Source organism: Columba livia, unplaced genomic scaffold (assembly GCF_036013475.1).
Source record: "Columba livia isolate bColLiv1 breed racing homer unplaced genomic scaffold, bColLiv1.pat.W.v2 Scaffold_106, whole genome shotgun sequence".
NCBI classification, from domain to species: domain Eukaryota; kingdom Metazoa; phylum Chordata; class Aves; order Columbiformes; family Columbidae; genus Columba; species Columba livia.
This window is the reverse complement of record NW_027043011.1, coordinates 3,108,438-3,122,018: the sequence shown is the minus strand read 5'-3', so window position 1 is coordinate 3,122,018 and position 13,581 is coordinate 3,108,438.

Genomic DNA, 13,581 nt, shown 5'->3' with positions numbered 1-13,581 from the left:
ACCGTGGCGAGTATGTGGTGACTCTGCAGGTGACAGGGACACTGCAGGACTTGGTGTCAGCTCAGCAATTTCTCACTTCCCCAAAGAAGCGGAATTCTGCAAATTGCTGCCTTTGCTCTTGAATGGATGTCGTAAGGTCGGTGTTTTGGTGTCGTACACTGAAAACCAGAGCAGAAATGGTGAAATATTCCCATGATATGCATGGTCCCTGCACCAAAGCACCATGACTCAGCCTAAGGAGATCTGCAGCTTATTTTTTTGTACTGCCAGCAGATTGTGGAAGCACAGTATAAAAACCATCCTTATGGAGAGATCTGCGTATTTTAGGCTTATCCTGAGTGTCTCAAGTAGCTGGGGTTTTTGCTTGGGCCTAATCCATACGGTCTTATGGCCTTACTCCTAGTCTGAAGATGAATGTGCTAGAAACTATAAAGCAAAAACATGTCCTTCAGCCTAACCTTGCTTTGCCTGTCCTTGCCTGTCCTTGCCTTGCCTTATTTCCTTCTCATCCTGTTCTCTGTCCCATCCTCTCTCACTAACCCCTCGTCTGGCTGCATGTCTCGTCTTTCCTTTTCTCTCACTCTCCTGCTTCCTGCCTCTTTTCTTGCAATTCCTCCATCTCACTCCTGAAGCCCAACACTACTTTTTATTCTTCCTTCCCTTTCTCCTGCTCCCTTCGCTATGTCCCTCTGTCCCATGTCTTTCTTTCTGACTTGTCTTTTCAAGACTTTGGGCCAAATTGGCCCCAAGTCTGGGCATGGTTTGACCAATTTTCAGAGGCCTGGCTGGTGACAGCAGGGACAGCAGGCAGTGACAGGCCCGGGGCTGACAGGCTCCCCATCCCCTAGGGGTCGCCTGGCTGCCACACCCAGCTGACATAGAACCTTTGTCACAATGCCCCCTACCGTGGCGAGTATGTGGTGACTCTGCAGGTGACAGGGACACTGCAGGACTTGGTGTCAGCTCAGCAATTTCTCACTTCCCCAAAGAAGCGGAATTCTGCAAATTGCTGCCTTTGCTCTTGAATGGATGTCGTAAGGTCGGTGTTTTGGTGTCATACTCTGAAAACCAGAGCAGAAATGGTGAAATATTCCCATGATATGCATGGTCCCTGCACCAAAGCACCATGACTCAGCCTAAGGAGATCTGCAGCTTATTTTTTTGTACTGCCAGCAGATTGTGGAAGCACAGTATAAAAACAATCCTTATGGAGAGATCTACGTATTTTAGGCTTAGTCTAAGTGTCTCAAGTAGCCGGTGTATTTGCTTGGGCCTAATCCATACGGTCTTACAGCTTTCCTCGTAGTCCGAGGACGAATGTGCTAGAAAATATAAAGCAAAAAAATGTCCTGCAGCCTAGCCTTGCTTTGCCTGTCCTTGCCTGTCCTTGCCTTGCCTTATTTCCTTCTCATCCTGTTCTCTGTCCCATCCTCTCTCACTAATCCCTCGTCTGGCTGCATGTCTCGTCTTTCCTTTTCTATCACTCTCCTACTTCCTCCCTCTTTTCCTGCAATTCCTCCATCTCACTCCTGCAGCCCAACACTACTTTTTATTCTTCCTTCCCTTTCTCGTGCTCCCTTCGCTTTCTCCCTCTGTCCCATATCTTTCTTCCCGACTTGTCTTTTCAAGACTTTGGGCCAAATTGGCCCCAAGTCTGGGCATGGTTTGACCAATTTTCAGAAGCCTGGCTGGTGACAGCAGGGACAGCATGCAGTGACAGGCCCGGGGCTGACAGGCTCCCCATCCCCTAGGGGGCACATGGCTGCCACACCCAGCTGACATAGAACCTTTGTCACAATGCCCGCTACCGTGGCGAGTATGTGGTAACTCTGCAGGTGACAGGGACACTGCAGGACTTGGTGTCAGCTCAGCAATTTCTCACTTCCCCAAAGAAGCGGAATTCTGCAAATTGCTGCCTTTGCTCTTGAAAGGATATCATCAGGTGGGTGTTTTGGTGTCATACTCTGAAAACCAGAGCAGAAATGGTGAAATATTCCCATGATATGCATGGTCCCTGCACCAAAGCACCATGACTCATCCTAAGGAGATCTGCAGCTTATTTTTTTGTACTGCCAGCAGATTGTGGAAGCACAGTATAAAAACCATCCTTATGGAGAGATCTGCGTATTTTAGGCTTAGTCTAAGTGTCTCAAGTAGCTGGGGTTTTTGCTTGGGCCTAATCCATTCGGTCTTATGGCCTTACTCCTAGTCTGAAGACGAATGTGCTAGAAACTATAAAGCGAAAAAATGTCCTGCAGCCTAGCCTTGCTTTGCCTGTCCTTGCCTGTCCTTGCCTTGCCTTATTTCCTTCTCATCCTGTTCTCTGTCCCATCCTCTCTCACTAACCCCTCGTCTGGCTGCATGTCTCGTCTTTCCTTTTCTCTCACTCTCCTGCTTCCTGCCTCTTTAATGGCAATTCCTCCATCTCACTCCTGCAGCCCAACACTACTTTTTATTCTTCCTTCCCTTTCTCGTGCTCCCTTCGCTTTCTCCCTCTGTCCCATATCTTTCTTCCCGACTTGCCTTTTCAAGACTTTGGGCCAAATTGGCCCCAAGTCTGGGCATGGTTTGACCAATTTTCAGAGGCCTGGCTGGTGACTGCAGGGACAGCAGGCAGTGACAGGCCCGGGGCTGACAGGCTCCCCATCCCCTAGGGGTCGCCTGGCTGCCACACCCAGCTGACATAGAACCTTTGTCACAATGCCCGCTACCGTGGCGAGTATGTGGTGACTCTGCAGGTGACAGGGACACTGCAGGACTTGGTGTCAGCTCAGCAATTTCTCACTTCCCCAAAGAAGCGGAATTCTGCAAATTGCTGCCTTTGCTCTTGAAAGGATGTCGTAAGGTCGGTGTTTTGGTGTCATACTCTGAAAACCAGAGCAGAAATGTTGAAATATTCCCATGATATGCATGGTCCCTGCACCAAAGCACCATGACTCAGCCTAAGGAGATCTGCAGCTTATTTTTTTGTACTGCCAGCAGATTGTGGAAGCACAGTATAAAAACCATCCTTATGGAGAGATCTGCATATTTTAGGCTTAGTCTAAGCGTCTCAAGTAGCCGGGGTTTTTGCTTGGGCCTAATCCATACGGTCTTACGGCATAACTTCTAGTCTGAAGAAGAATGTGTTAGAAACTATAAAGCAAAAAAATGTTTTGCAGCCTAGCCTTGCTTTGCCTGTCCTTGCCTGTCCTTGCCTTGCCTTATTTCCTTCTCATCCTGTTCTCTGTCCCATCCTCTCTCACTAACCCCTCGTCTGGCTGCATGTCTCGTCTTTCCTTTTCTATCACTCTCCTGCTTCCTGCCTCTTTTCTTGCAATTCCTCCATCTCACTCCTGCAGCCCAACACTACTTTTTATTCTTCCTTCCCTTTCTCCTGCTCCCTTCGCTTTCTCCCTCTGTCCAATATCTTTATTCCCGACTTGTCTTTTCAAGACTTTGGGCCAAATTGGCCCCAAGTCTGGGCATGGTTTGACCAATTTTCAGAGGCCTGGCTGGTGACAGCAGGGACAGCAGGCAGTGACAGGCCCGGGGCTGACAGGCTCCCCATCCCCTAGGGGGCGCATGGCTGCCAAACCGTTCTGACATAGAACCTTTGTCACAATGCCCGCTACCGTGGCGAGTATGTGGTGACTCTGCAGGTGACAGGGACACTGCAGGACTTGGTGTCAGCTCAGCAATTTCTCACTTCCCCAAAGAAGCGGAATTCTGCAAATTGCTGCCTTTGCTCTTGAATGGATGTCGTAAGGTCGGTGTTTTGGTGTCGTACACTGAAAACCAGAGCAGAAATGGTGAAATATTCCCATGATATGCATGGTCCCTGCACCAAAGCACCATGACTCAGCCTAAGGAGATCTGCAGCTTATTTTTTTGTACTGCCAGCAGATTGTGGAAGCACAGTATAAAAACCATCCTTATGGAGAGATCTGCGTATTTTAGGCTTATCCTGAGTGTCTCAAGTAGCTGGGGTTTTTGCTTGGGCCTAATCCATACGGTCTTATGGCCTTACTCCTAGTCTGAAGATGAATGTGCTAGAAACTATAAAGCAAAAACATGTCCTTCAGCCTAACCTTGCTTTGCCTGTCCTTGCCTGTCCTTGCCTTGCCTTATTTCCTTCTCATCCTGTTCTCTGTCCCATCCTCTCTCACTAACCCCTCGTCTGGCTGCATGTCTCGTCTTTCCTTTTCTCTCACTCTCCTGCTTCCTGCCTCTTTTCTTGCAATTCCTCCATCTCACTCCTGAAGCCCAACACTACTTTTTATTCTTCCTTCCCTTTCTCCTGCTCCCTTCGCTATGTCCCTCTGTCCCATGTCTTTCTTTCTGACTTGTCTTTTCAAGACTTTGGGCCAAATTGGCCCCAAGTCTGGGCATGGTTTGACCAATTTTCAGAGGCCTGGCTGGTGACAGCAGGGACAGCAGGCAGTGACAGGCCCGGGGCTGACAGGCTCCCCATCCCCTAGGGGTCGCCTGGCTGCCACACCCAGCTGACATAGAACCTTTGTCACAATGCCCCCTACCGTGGCGAGTATGTGGTGACTCTGCAGGTGACAGGGACACTGCAGGACTTGGTGTCAGCTCAGCAATTTCTCACTTCCCCAAAGAAGCGGAATTCTGCAAATTGCTGCCTTTGCTCTTGAATGGATGTCGTAAGGTCGGTGTTTTGGTGTCATACACTGAAAACCAGAGCAGAAATGGTGAAATATTCCCATGATATGCATGGTCCCTGCACCAAAGCACCATGACTCAGCCTAAGGAGATCTGCAGCTTATTTTTTTGTACTGCCAGCAGATTGTGGAAGCACAGTATAAAAACCATCCTTATGGAGAGATCTGCGTATTTTAGGCTTATCCTGACTGTCTCAAGTAGCTGGGGTTTTTGCTTGGGCCTAATCCATACGGGCTTATGGCCTTACTCCTAGTCTGAAGATGAATGTGCTAGAAACTATAAAGCAAAAACATGTCCTTCAGCCTAGCCTTGCTTTGCCTGTCCTTGCCTGTCCTTGCCATGCCTTATTTCCTTCTCATCCTGTTCTCTGTCCCATCCTCTCTCACTAATCCCTCGTCTGGCTGCATGTCTCGTCTTTCCTTTTCTATCACTCTCCTACTTCCTCCCTCTTTTCCTGCAATTCCTCCATCTCACTCCTGCAGCCCAACACTACTTTTTATTCTTCCTTCCCTTTCTCCTGCTCTCTTCGCTTTCTCCCTGTGTCCCATATCTTTCTTCCCGACTTGTCTTTTCAAGACTTTGGGCCAAATTCGCTCCAAGTCTGGGCATGGTTTGACCAATTTTCAGAGGCCTGGCTGGTGACAGCAGGGACAGCAGGCAGTGACAGGCCCGGGGCTGACAGGCTCCCCATCCCCTAGGGGGCGCCTGGCTGCCACACCCAGCTGACATAGAACCTTAGTCACAATGCCCGCTACCGTGGCGAGTATGTGGTGACTCTGCAGGTGACAGGGACACTGCAGGACTTGGTGGCAGCTCAGCAATTTCTCACTTCCCCAAAGAAGCGGAATTCTGCAAGTTGCTGCCTCTGCTCTTGAAAGGATATCATCAGGTGGGTGTTTTGGTGTCATACTCTGAAAACCAGAGCACAAATGGTGAAATATTCCCATGATATGCATGGTCCCTGCACCAAAGCATCATGACTCAGCCTAAGAGATCTGCAGTTTATGTTTTTGTACTGCCAGCAGATTGTGGAAGCACAGTATAAAAACAATCCTTATGGAGTAATCTGCGTATTTTAGGCTTAGTCTAAGTGTCTCAAGTAGCCGGTGTATTTGCTTGGGCCTAATCCGTACGGTCTTATGGCTTTCCTCGTAGTCCGAGGACGAATGTGCTAGTAAATATAAAGCAAAAAAATGTCCTGCAGCCTAGCCTTGCTTTGCCTGTCCTTGCCTGCCCTTGCCATGCCTTATTTCCTTCTCATCCTGTTCTCTGTCCCATCCTCTCTCACTAATCCCTCGTCTGGCTGCATGTCTCGTCTTTCCTTTTCTATCACTCTCCTACTTCTTCCCTCTTTTCCTGCAATTCCTCCATCTCACTCCTGCAGCCCAACACTACTTTTTATTCTTCCTTCCCTTTCTCCTGCTCCCTTCGCTTTCTCCCTCTGTCCCATATCTTTCTTCCCGACTTGTCTTTTCAAGACTTTGGGCCAAATTGGCCCCAAGTCTGGGCATGGTTTGACCAATTTTCAGAGGCCTGGCTGGTGACAGCAGGGACAGCAGGCAGTGACAGGCCCGGGGCTGACAGGCTCCCCATCCCCTAGGGGTCGCCTGGCTGCCACACCCAGCTGACATAGAACCTTTCTCACAATGCCCGCTACCGTGGCGAGTATGTGGTGACTCTGCAGGTGACAGGGACACTGCAGGACTTGGTGTCAGCTCAGCAATTTCTCACTTCCCCAAAGAAGCGGAATTCTGCAAATTGCTGCCTCTGCTCTTGAATGGATGTCGTAAGGTCGGTGTTCTGGTGTCATACACTGAAAACCAGAGCAGAAATGTTGAAATATTCCCATGATATGCATGGTCCCTGCACCAAAGCACCATGACTCAGCCTAAGGAGATCTGCAGCTTATTTTTTTGTACTGCCAGAAGATTGTGGAAGCACAGTATAAAAACCATCCTTATGGAGAGATCTGCGTATTTTAGGCTTATCCTGAGTGTCTCAAGTAGCCGGTATATTTGCTTGGGCCTAATCCATACGGTCTTATGGCTTTCCCCGTAGTCCGAGGACGAATGTGCTAGAAAATATAAAGCAAAAAAATGTCCTGCAGCCTAGTCTTGCTTTGCCTGTCCTTGCCTGTCCTTGCCATGCCTTATTTCCTTCTCATCCTGTTCTCTGTCCCATCCTCTCTCACTAATCCCTCGTCTGGCTGCATGTCTCGTCTTTCCTTTTCTATCACTCTCCTACTTCCTCCCTCTTTTCCTGCAATTCCTCCATCTCACTCCTGCAGCCCAACACTACTTTTTATTCTTCCTTCCCTTTCTCCTGCTCTCTTCGCTTTCTCCCTCTGTCCCATATCTTTCTTCCCAACTTGTCTTTTCAAGACTTTGGGCCAAATTGGCCCCAAGTCTGGGCATGGTTTGACCAATTTTCAGAGGCCTGGCTGGTGACAGCAGGGACAGCAGGCAGTGACAGGCCCGGGGCTGACAGGCTCCCCATCCCCTAGGGGGCGCCTGGCTGCCACACCCAGCTGACATAGAACCTTTGTCACAATGCCCGCTACCGTGGCGAGTATGTGGTGACTCTGCAGATGACAGGGACACTGCAGGACTTGGTGGCAGCTCAGCAATTTCTCAGTTCCCCAAAGAAGCGGAATTCTGCAAGTTGCTGCCTTTGCTCTTGAAAGGATATCATCAGGAGAGTGTTTTGGTGTCATACTCTGAAAACCAGAGCAGAAATGGTGAAATATTCCCATGATATGCATGGTCCCTGCAACAAAGCACCATGACTCAGCCTAAGAGATCTGCAGCTTATGTTTTTAGTACTGCCAGCAGATTGTGGAAGCACAGTATAAAAACAATCCTTATGGAGTAATCTGCGTATTTTAGGCTTAGTCTAAGCGTCTCAAGTACATGGAGTTTTTGCTTGGGCCTAATCCATACGGTCTTATGGCTTTCCTCGTAGTCCGAGGACGAATGTGCTAGAAAATATAAAGCAAAAAACTGTCCTGCAGCCTAGCCTTGCTTTGCCTGTCCTTGCCTGTCCTTGCCTTGCCTTATTTCCTTCTCATCCTGTTCTCTGTCCCATCCTCTCTCACTAACCCCTCGTCTGGCTGCATGTCTCGTCTTTCCTTTTCTATCACTCTCCTACTTCCTCCCTCTTTTCCTGCAATTCCTCCATCTCACTCCTGCAGCCCAACACTACTTTTTATTCTTCCTTCCCTTTCTCCTGCTCCCTTCGCTTTCTCCCTCTGTCCCATATCTTTCTTCCCGACTTGTCTTTTCAAGACTTTGGGCCAAATTGGCCCCAAGTCTGGGCATGGTTTGACCAATTTTCAGAGGCCTGGCTGGTGACAGCAGGGACAGCAGGCAGTGACAGGCCCGGGGCTGACAGGCTCCCCATCCCCTAGGGGACGCCTGACAGCCACACCCAGCTGACATAGAACCTTTGTCACAATGCCCGCTACCGTGGCGAGTATGTGGTGACTCTGCAGGTGACAGGGACACTGCAGGACTTGGTGTCAGCTCAGCAATTTCTCACTTCCCCAAAGAAGCGGAATTCTGCAAGTTGCTGCCTCTGCTCTTGAAAGGCTATCATCAGGTGGGTGTTTTGGTGTCATACTCTGAAAACCAGAGCAGAAATGGTGAAATATTCCCATGATATGCATGGTCCCTACACCAAAGCACCATGACTCAGCCTAAGGAGATCTGCAGCTTATTTTTTTTTACTGCCAGCAGATTGTGGAAGCACAGTATAAAAACAATCCTTATGGAGAGATCTGCGTATTTTAGGCTTAGTCTAAGTGTCTCAAGTAGCCGGTGTATTTGCTTGGGCCTAATCCATACGGTCTTACAGCTTTCCTCGTAGTCCAAGGACGAATGTGCTAGAAAATATAAAGCAAAAAAATGTCCTGCAGCCTAGCCTTGCTTTGCCTGTCCTTGCCTGTCCTTGCCATGCCTTATTTCCTTCTCATCCTGTTCTCTGTCCCATCCTCTCTCACTAACCCCTCGTCTGGCTGCATGTCTCGTCATTTCTTTTCTATCACTCTCCTGCTTCCTCCCTCTTTTCCTGCAATTCCTCCATCTCACTCCTGCAGCCCAACACTACTTTTTATTCTTCCTTCCCTTTCTCCTGCTCCCTTCGCTTTCTCCCTCTGTCCCATATCTTTCTTCCCGACTTGTCTTTTCAAGACTTTGGGCCAAATTGGCCCCAAGTCTGGGCATGGTTTGACCAATTTTCAGAGGCCTGGCTGGTGACAGCAGGGACAGCAGGCAGTGACAGGCCCGGGGCTGACAGGCTCCCCATCCCCTAGGGGACGCCTGACAGCCACACCCAGCTGACATAGAACCTTTGTCACAATGCCCGCTACCGTGGCGAGTATGTGGTGACTCTGCAGGTGACAGGGACACTGCAGGACTTGGTGTCAGCTCAGCAATTTCTCACTTCCCCAAAGAAGCGGAATTCTGCAAGTTGCTGCCTCTGCTCTTGAAAGGCTATCATCAGGTGGGTGTTTTGGTGTCATACTCTGAAAACCAGAGCAGAAATGGTGAAATATTCCCATGATATGCATGGTCCCTACACCAAAGCACCATGACTCAGCCTAAGGAGATCTGCAGCTTATTTTTTTTTACTGCCAGCAGATTGTGGAAGCACAGTATAAAAACAATCCTTATGGAGAGATCTGCGTATTTTAGGCTTAGTCTAAGTGTCTCAAGTAGCCGGTGTATTTGCTTGGGCCTAATCCATACGGTCTTACAGCTTTCCTCGTAGTCCGAGGACGAATGTGCTAGAAAATATAAAGCAAAAAAATGTCCTGCAGCCTAGCCTTGCTTTGCCTGTCCTTGCCTGTCCTTGCCATGCCTTATTTCCTTCTCATCCTGTTCTCTGTCCCATCCTCTCTCACTAACCCCTCGTCTGGCTGCATGTCTCGTCATTTCTTTTCTATCACTCTCCTGCTTCCTCCCTCTTTTCCTGCAATTCCTCCATCTCACTCCTGCAGCCCAACACTACTTTTTATTCTTCCTTCCCTTTCTCCTGCTCCCTTCGCTTTCTCCCTCTGTCCCATATCTTTCTTCCCGACTTGTCTTTTCAAGACTTTGGGCCAAATTGGCCCCAAGTCTGGGCATGGTTTGACCAATTTTCAGAGGCCTGGCTGGTGACAGCAGGGACAGCAGGCAGTGACAGGCCCGGGGCTGACAGGCTCCCCATCCCCTAGGGGACGCCTGACAGCCACACCCAGCTGACATAGAACCTTTGTCACAATGCCCGCTACCGTGGCGAGTATGTGGTGACTCTGCAGGTGACAGGGACACTGCAGGACTTGGTGTCAGCTCAGCAATTTCTCACTTCCCCAAAGAAGCGGAATTCTGCAAGTTGCTGCCTCTGCTCTTGAAAGGCTATCATCAGGTGGGTGTTTTGGTGTCATACTCTGAAAACCAGAGCAGAAATGGTGAAATATTCCCATGATATGCATGGTCCCTACACCAAAGCACCATGACTCAGCCTAAGGAGATCTGCAGCTTATTTTTTTTTACTGCCAGCAGATTGTGGAAGCACAGTATAAAAACAATCCTTATGGAGAGATCTGCGTATTTTAGGCTTAGTCTAAGTGTCTCAAGTAGCCGGTGTATTTGCTTGGGCCTAATCCATACGGTCTTACAGCTTTCCTCGTAGTCCGAGGACGAATGTGCTAGAAAATATAAAGCAAAAAAATGTCCTGCAGCCTAGCCTTGCTTTGCCTGTCCTTGCCTGTCCTTGCCATGCCTTATTTCCTTCTCATCCTGTTCTCTGTCCCATCCTCTCTCACTAACCCCTCGTCTGGCTGCATGTCTCGTCATTTCTTTTCTATCACTCTCCTGCTTCCTCCCTCTTTTCCTGCAATTCCTCCATCTCACTCCTGCAGCCCAACACTACTTTTTATTCTTCCTTCCCTTTCTCCTGCTCCCTTCGCTTTCTCCCTCTGTCCCATATCTTTCTTCCCGACTTGTCTTTTCAAGACTTTGGGCCAAATTGGCCCCAAGTCTGGGCATGGTTTGACCAATTTTCAGAGGCCTGGCTGGTGACAGCAGGGACAGCAGGCAGTGACAGGCCCGGGGCTGACAGGCTCCCCATCCCCTAGGGGACGCCTGACAGCCACACCCAGCTGACATAGAACCTTTGTCACAATGCCCGCTACCGTGGCGAGTATGTGGTGACTCTGCAGGTGACAGGGACACTGCAGGACTTGGTGTCAGCTCAGCAATTTCTCACTTCCCCAAAGAAGCGGAATTCTGCAAGTTGCTGCCTCTGCTCTTGAAAGGCTATCATCAGGTGGGTGTTTTGGTGTCATACTCTGAAAACCAGAGCAGAAATGGTGAAATATTCCCATGATATGCATGGTCCCTACACCAAAGCACCATGACTCAGCCTAAGGAGATCTGCAGCTTATTTTTTTTTACTGCCAGCAGATTGTGGAAGCACAGTATAAAAACAATCCTTATGGAGAGATCTGCGTATTTTAGGCTTAGTCTAAGTGTCTCAAGTAGCCGGTGTATTTGCTTGGGCCTAATCCATACGGTCTTACAGCTTTCCTCGTAGTCCGAGGACGAATGTGCTAGAAAATATAAAGCAAAAAAATGTCCTGCAGCCTAGCCTTGCTTTGCCTGTCCTTGCCTGTCCTTGCCATGCCTTATTTCCTTCTCATCCTGTTCTCTGTCCCATCCTCTCTCACTAACCCCTTGTCTGGCTGCATGTCTCGTCATTTCTTTTCTATCACTCTCCTGCTTCCTCCCTCTTTTCCTGCAATTCCTCCATCTCACTCCTGCAGCCCAACACTACTTTTTATTCTTCCTTCCCTTTCTCCTGCTCCCTTCGCTTTCTCCCTCTGTCCCATATCTTTCTTCCCGACTTGCCTTTTCAAGACTTTGGGCCAAATTGGCCCCAAGTCTGGGCATGGTTTGACCAATTTTCAGAAGCCTGGCTGGTGACAGCAGGGACAGCAGGCAGTGACAGGCCCGGGGCTGACAGGCTCCCCATCCCCTAGGGGGCGCCTGGCTGCCACACCCAGCTGACATAGAACCTCTGTCACAATGCCCGCTACCGTGGCGCGTATGTGGAGACTCTGCAGGTGACAGGGACACTGCAGGACTTGTTGGCAGCTCAGCAATTTCTCACTTCCCCAAAGAAGCGGAATTCTGCAAGTTCCTGCCTTTGCTCTTGAAAGGATATCATCAGGTGGGTGTTTTGGTGTCATACTCTGAAAACCAGAGCAGAAATGGTGAAATATTCCCATGATATGCATGGTCCCTGCAACAAAGCACCATGACTCAGCCTAAGGAGATCTGCAGCTTATTTTTTTGTACTGCCAGCAGATTGTGGAAGCACAGTATAAAAACCATCCTTATGGAGAGATCTGCATATTTTAGGCTTAGTCTAAGTGTCTCAAGTAGCTGGGGTTTTTACTTGGGCCTAATCCATACGGTCTTATGGCCTTACTCCTAGTCTGAACACGAATGTGCTAGAAACTATAAAGCGAAAAAATGTCCTGCAGCCTAGCCTTGCTTTGCCTGTCCTTGCCTGTCCTTGCCTTGCCTTATTTCCTTCTCATCCTGTTCTCTGTCCCATCCTCTCTCACTAATCCCTCGTCTGGCTGCATGTCTCGTCTTTCCTTTTCTATCACTCTCCTACTTCCTCCCTCTTTTCCTGCAATTCCTCCATCTCACTCCTGCAGCCCAACACTACTTTTTATTCTTCCTTCCCTTTCTCCTGCTCCCTTCGCTTTCTCCCTCTGTCCCATATCTTTCTTCCTGACTTGTCTTTTCAAGACTTTGGGCCAAATTGGCCCCAAGTCTGGGCATGGATTGACCAATTTTAGGAGGCCTGCCTGGTGACAGCAGGGACAGCAGGCAGTGACAGGCCCGGGGCTGGCAGGCTCCCCATCCCCTAGGGGGCGCCTGGCTGCCACACCCAGCTGACATAGAACCTTAGTCACAATGCCCGCTACCGTGGCGAGTATGTGGTGACTCTGCAGGTGACAGGGACACTGCAGGACTTGGTGTCAGCTCAGCAATTTCTCACTTCCCCAAAGAAGCGGAATTCTGCAAGTTGCTGCCTCTGCTCTTGAAAGGATATCATCAGGTGGGTGTTTTGGTGTCATACTCTGAAAACCAGAGCAGAAATGGTGAAATATTCCCATGATATGCATGGTCCCTGCACCAAAGCACCATGACTCAGCCTAAGGAGATCTGCAGCTTATGTTTTTGTACTGCCAGCAGATTGTGGAAGCACAGTATATAAACAATCCTTATGGAGTAATCTGCGTATTTTAGGCTTGGTCTAAGTTTCTCAAGTAGCCGGTGTATTTGCTTGGGCCTAATCCATACGGTCTTACAGCTTTCCTCGTAGTCCGAGGACGAATGTGCTAGAAACTATAAAGCAAAAAATGTCCTGCAGCCTAGCCTTGCTTTGCCTGTCCTTGCCTGTCCTTGCCATGCCTTATTTCCTTCTCATCCTGTTCTCTGTCCCATCCTCTCTCACTAATCCCTCGTCTGGCTGCATGTCTCGTCTTTCCTTTTCTATCACTCTCCTACTTCCTCCCTCTTTTCCTGCAATTCCTCCATCTCACTCCTGCAGCCCAACACTACTTTTTATTCTTCCTTCCCTTTCTCCTGCTCCCTTCGCTTTCTCCCTCTGTCCCATATCTTTCTTCCCGACTTGCCTTTTCAAGACTTTGGGCCAAATTCGCCCCAAGTCTGGGCATGGTTTGACCAATTTTCAGAGGCCTGGCTGGTGACAGCAGGGACAGCAGGCAGTGACTGGCCCGGGGCTGACAGGCTCCCCATCCCCTAGGGGGCGCCTGGCTGCCACACCCAGCTGACATAGAACCTTAGTCACAATGCCCGCTACCGTGGCGAGTATGTGGTGACTCTGCAGGTGACAGGG